Below are 5967 nucleotides of genomic sequence, written 5' to 3'. Positions count from 1 at the left end.
TCCCTAAGGAGAGGGGATGCCAATGCTGGCGATGAGCAGGGCGAGAAGGACCAGGGGGAGAGAGTGGTAAGGAGATGCCCGGGACTCGTATGCGGGTGTGTCCCGCAAAGCGAGTCCCAGAGCCACCGCTAGTGGGGAAGGGGTGCGCTCATGGCTGGACTAAACGGCTGGAGCGTTACCAATAGCAACGCCCGGGACATGCGTGCAGGAGCGTCCCGCACCGCGAGTCCCGGGGTTGCATACACCGGGCAAGAGGGAGCGCTCATGGCCGGAGCGCTGCCCTTAACAGAAGTGCTTACTACAAAATATTATATTGGCCCAGAAAGGTTCTGCCACTCAGGGCAGCTAAAATATTTTTTAAAAAATTACCTATTAATGTTCTAAACAAGATGTTTAACCCCTCCTCAACACTTGATGTGCATTCACATGATTTACTAAAAGTGGAGTATAGTTTTCTTTGTGTTTTTTTTCCCCCAACAGATATTTTTTGAAGGTTATCTATTTTTAATTTTTTAATACTGCCGTTAGGACACGGCCATCGGGGCAGCCTGGGGGAATAGCAGGAGAAAAATACTGCTTTCGCAATCTTTTTCTCACTCTATTCCCACTACAAAATAACAGCGCCCGAAGGACTCCATTACAGTAAATGGGATCCATCGGGACCCATTATTGCCCGTTGTGCCCTGTCCCAATAACGGCCATTATAAAAAAATAAAAAAAGAGCGGGGCATAACGACTGTGTGAAAGTAGCCTCACTAAGGTTTCCCTATATTTAGCACGTTTCCTTACGTTTTTTTCCATAATTTTTTTATTATATCAATTACACATAAATACACATATCATAATCCACAAACATTACATTCCCATATCCCCCCTCCCACTAACCCCCACCCCCACCACCCCTGCCAGAAGGGGTGCTCTGAGCTCTGAGCTGTGGGGTTTTTCTCAACTCAAATTCATCACATTTTCGGTGGAACGCTTAATAAATATGTTTTTTGGGTTTTCTCAGTAAAATGGAGAGTTGGTCGGGTTTTTTTTTCAATTCTGGCACAAGTTCTAGCACAGACAGAATTTCTGGCGCACAACCTGACAAAAACTGTCGGGTTTACAATTGTAAATCAGTATAGCTCAGGCACGGGAGCTAAGCCCACTTCATACAAGGCAGGGATTGTGCTGATTAGTCATGGCAGCCCAAAGCTTTTTGATGCTTCCATGGCTGACATGGCATAGGCAGGTTGTACTAGTAGAGTACTGATTGAACAGATGAACCTTTTATGTAAAAGTCCCCTGTGGGTAATTTAAAAAGTGTACAAAAAAAGGTAAAAAGTGTATAAAAATACAACTTGTCCCACAACAAAATTTGCCCTCACACAGTACTTTCTACATACAAAAACATTACTAGAGGTTAGTCCACACTTTAAGGTTCTATTGACACTTTTTGTTATACTTTTTTGAATGAATGCCAGGAATCCTGATAGATACCATTGACTCATCATGTTCACATATAAAATTATCAGCCGTAAAATAGAAATAAAAAAACAGCTGTATTTTTTATGTAATAATGTGAACTATGAAAATTTATGGAAAGGTGGCCGTCACTGGACACATAGCTTTTGTGTAATTTTAAGATGTGTCATCGCTATTTGTGATGGCAAGAATATTAGCAGACTATTCCATGTGTGACATTACAATTACCGTATATACTCGAGTATAAGCCGAGTTTTTCAGCACGATTTTTCGTGCTGAAAACACCCCCCTCGGCTTATACTCGAGTGAACTCCCCCACCCGCAGTGGTCTTCAACCTGCGGACCTCCAGAGGTTTCAAAACTACAACTCCCAGCAAGCCCGGGCAGCCATCGGCTGTCCGGGCTTGCTGGGAGTTGTAGTTTTGAAACCTCCGGAGGTCCGCAGGTTGAAGACCACTGCGGCCTTCAACATCATCCAGCCCCCTCTCACCCCCTTTAGTTCTGAGTACTCACCTCCGCTCGGCGCTGGTCCGGTCCTGCAGGACTGTCCGGTGAGGAGGTGGTCCGGTGAGGAGGTGGTCCGGTGGGATAGTGTTCCGGGCTGCTATCTTCACCGGGGAGGCCTCTTCTAAGCGCCTCGGGCCCGGCCTCAGAATAGTCACGTTGCCGTGACAACGACGCAGAGGTGCGTTCATTGCCAACGTAATTCTGCGTCATTGTCAAGGCAACGCCTCTATTCCGGGCCGGAAGCGCGGAGAAGAGGCGCCCCCGGTGAAGATAGCAGCCCGGACCACCTCCTCACCGGACCACCTCCTCACCGGACAGCCCTGCAGGACCGGACCAGCGCCGAGCGGAGGTGAGTACTCAGAACTAAAGGGGGTGAGAGGGGGCTGGATGATGTTGAAGGCCGCAGTGGTCTTCAACCTGCGGACCTCCGGAGGTTTCAAAACTACAACTCCCAGCAAGCCCGGACAGCCGATGGCTGCCCGGGCTTGCTGGGAGTTGTAGTTTTGAAACCTCTGGAGGTCCGCAGGTTGAAGACCACTGAGGGCGAATGATGAGAAGAGGATGATGAAGGGGGGGGGTGGGGATGATGAAGGGGGGTGTGGGATGATGACAAGGGGATGATGAAGGGGGGGTGTGGGATGATTACAAGGGGATGATGAAGGGGGGATGTGTGGGATGATAAGGGGATGATGAAGGGGGGATGTGTGGGATGATAAGGGGATGATGAAGGGGGGATGTGCGGGATGATAAGGGGATGATGAAGGGGGGATGTGTGGGATGATGACAAGGGGATGATGAAGGGGGGATGTGTGGGATGATAAGGGGATGATGAAGGGGGGATGTGTGGGATGATGACAAGGGGATGATGATGATGAGGATGTTAATGACGGGTCTGGATGATGACAGGGGGGGATGAGGTATTTCCCACCCTAGGCTTATACTCGAGTCAATAACTTTTCCTGGGATTTTGGGTTGAAATTAGGGGTCTCGGCTTATACTCGGGTCGGCTTATACTCGAGTATATACGGTACCCCAAAAGAAAAAAAAATCAATTCTAACAGACCCTAAAGTGCAAAAAATAAAATTCAAGGCTGGGTTCACAACTTAACATATTATACAAATTACATATAACTAGTGATGTTTTACATAAAATTCTCGGTTCGCGAACAGCGAACGCGAACTTCCGCAAATGTTCGCGAACCGGCGAACCGGGCGAACCGCCATTGACTGCAATGAGCAGGCAAATTTTAAAACCCACAGGGACTCGTTCTGGCCACAATAGTGATTTAAAAGTTGTTTCAAGGGGACTAATACCTGGACTGTGGCGTGCCGGAGTGGGATCCATGGCAAAACTCCCATGGAAAATTACATAGTTGATGCAGAGTCTGGTTTTAATCCATAAAGGACATAAATCACCTATTATTCCTAAATTCTTTGGAATAATGTGCTTTAGCCCCCTTTAGGCAGCACATAGAGCCCCCCTGTAGGCATCACATAGTTAGATCCCCCCTTTAGGCAGCACATAGATTCCCCCCATATTAGGCAGCACATAGTTAGAGCCTCCCTTTAGGCAGCACATAGAGCCCCCCTTTAGGCAGCACATAGTTAGAGCCTCCCTTTAGGCAGCACATAGAGCCCCCTTTAGGCAGCACATAGTTAGATTCCCCCTTTAGGCAGCACATAGATTCCCCCATGTTAGGCAGCACATAGTTAGAGCCCCCCTTTAGGCAGCACATAGAGCCCCCCTTTAGGCAGCACATAGATTCCCCCATATTAGGCAGCACATAGTTAGAGCCTCCCTTTAGGCAGCACATAGTTAAATCCCCCCTTTAGGCAGCACATAGATTCCCCCATGTTAGGCAGAACATAGTTAGAGCCCCCCGTTAGGCAGCACATAGATTCCCCCATATTAGGCAGCACATAGTTAGAGCCTCCCTTTAGGCAGCACATAGTTAGATCCCCCCTTTAGGCAGCACATAGATTCCCCCATGTTAGGCAGCACATAGTTAGAGCCCCCCTTTAGGCAGCATATAGAGCCCCCTTTAGGCAGCACATATTTAGATCCCCCCTTTAGGCAGCACATAGATTCCCCCATATTAGGCAGCACATAGTTAGAGCCTCCCTTTAGGCAGCACATAGTTAGAGCCCCCCTTTAGGCAGCACACAGAGCCCCCCTTTAGTAGCACATAGTTAGAGACCCCCTTTAGGCAGCACATATTTAGATCCCCCTTTAGGCAGCACATAGATTCCCCCATATTAGGCAGAACATAGTTAGAGCCTCCCTTTAGGCAGCACATAGAGCCCCCTTTAGGCAGCACACAGAGCCCCCCTTTAGTAGCACATAGTTAGAGCCCTCTTTAGGCAGCACATAGTAAGAGCCTCCCTTAAGGCAGCACATAGAGCCCCCTTTAGGCAGCACATAGTTAGATCCCCCCTTAAGGCAGCACATTGATTCCCCCGTGTTAGGCAGCACATAGTTAGAGCCCCCCTATAAGCAGCACATAGAGCCCCCCTTTAGGCAGCACATAGATTCCCCCATATTATGCAGCACATAGTTAGAGCCTCCCTTTAGGCAGCACATAGTTAGATCCCCCCTTTAGGCAGCACATATATTCCCCCATGTTAGGCAGCACATAATTAGAGCCCCCCTTTAGGCAGCATAGATCCCCCCTTTAGGCAGCACATAGATTCCCCCATATTAGGCAGCACATAATTAGAGCCCCCCTTTAGGCAGCACATATTTAGACCCCCCTTTAGGCAGCACATAGATTCCCCCATATTAGGCAGCACATAGTTAGAGCCCCCCTTTAGGAAGCACATATTTAGATCCCCCTTTAGGCAGCACATAGATTCCCCCATATTAGGCAGCACATGGTTAGAGCCCACCTTTAGGCAGCACATAGATTCCACCATATTAGGCAGCACATAGTTAGAGCCCCCCTTTAGGCAGCACTGGTTTTATTTCACAGCCAAAAAATGTATTTTTTTTTTATTTGAACAACTGTCACACCAAATGTGATTTGCACTAGTGTGATAATGAGCAAAAAAGGTTGCCAGCGGAGTTCCCCTTTTAAGCAGAGGTCCCCAACCAGGGTGCCTCCAGCAGTTGCAAGACACACGGACTGAACTGATAGCCCTTTTAATACTGTAGTCAGTTGCTTGAAGGAACTTAAGTTTTACACTTGAGTACCCCTTTTAACCAGCGGTTCCCTCACAAACCAGGGTGCCTCCAGCTGTTGAAAGACACATGGACTGATATTTGAGCCCTAAAAAGGGCTTTTTTGGGTGCTGTCCTTAAAGCAGATGTTAGACTAGTGCTTTAGGAGTAAACTGGACCCTGAATACACCACCTAGCAGCAACCTAGCTATCACTTTCCCTATACAGCAGGAGCAACTTCTCTGTCCCTCCATTTTCTAAGCCTGCAGTATGCCGAATGAGGGTAAAATGGCGTTCGTGCAAGAGGTAGGAGGGTCTGGAAGGGAGGGACTGCTGCTGATTGGCTGTAATGTGTCTGCTGACTCTGACTCACAGGGTCAAAGTTTACTGCAATGTTAAAGTATAGGGGGTGAATCGAACTTCACATATGTTCGCCCGGCGATGCGAACGCGAGCATGCTAAGTTCGCCGGGAACTGTTTGCCGGGGAATAATTTGCGACATCTCTACATATAATTAAACGGCTGTAAAATAGATCTTACAGGTTTATATACATTTATAATGTAATAATGTGCTTAAGAAAAGTTTAAGAAAAAAGGGGCCATCATTGAACACACTGTTTTAAAAACTGCTGTAATTCCAATGTTGCAATATCTATTATATGACTGTATTTTTCATTTAATTTTGCAATGTGGAAACCCAGCCTAAAGCTTTAATAGATTTTTAATGGTAAAAGAGATAAGACACACTGATAATGTTTAGCATTGATATCTGAGATGGAAAGTACTTAATTCTCAATTATCTTTCGCAAAGAGAACTGTAGTATAACTTTAAAAAC

This window comes from Hyla sarda, chromosome 4 (genome assembly GCF_029499605.1).
Source record: "Hyla sarda isolate aHylSar1 chromosome 4, aHylSar1.hap1, whole genome shotgun sequence".
Classification (NCBI taxonomy): domain Eukaryota; kingdom Metazoa; phylum Chordata; class Amphibia; order Anura; family Hylidae; genus Hyla; species Hyla sarda.
Note: the sequence above shows the minus strand (reverse complement) of the source record.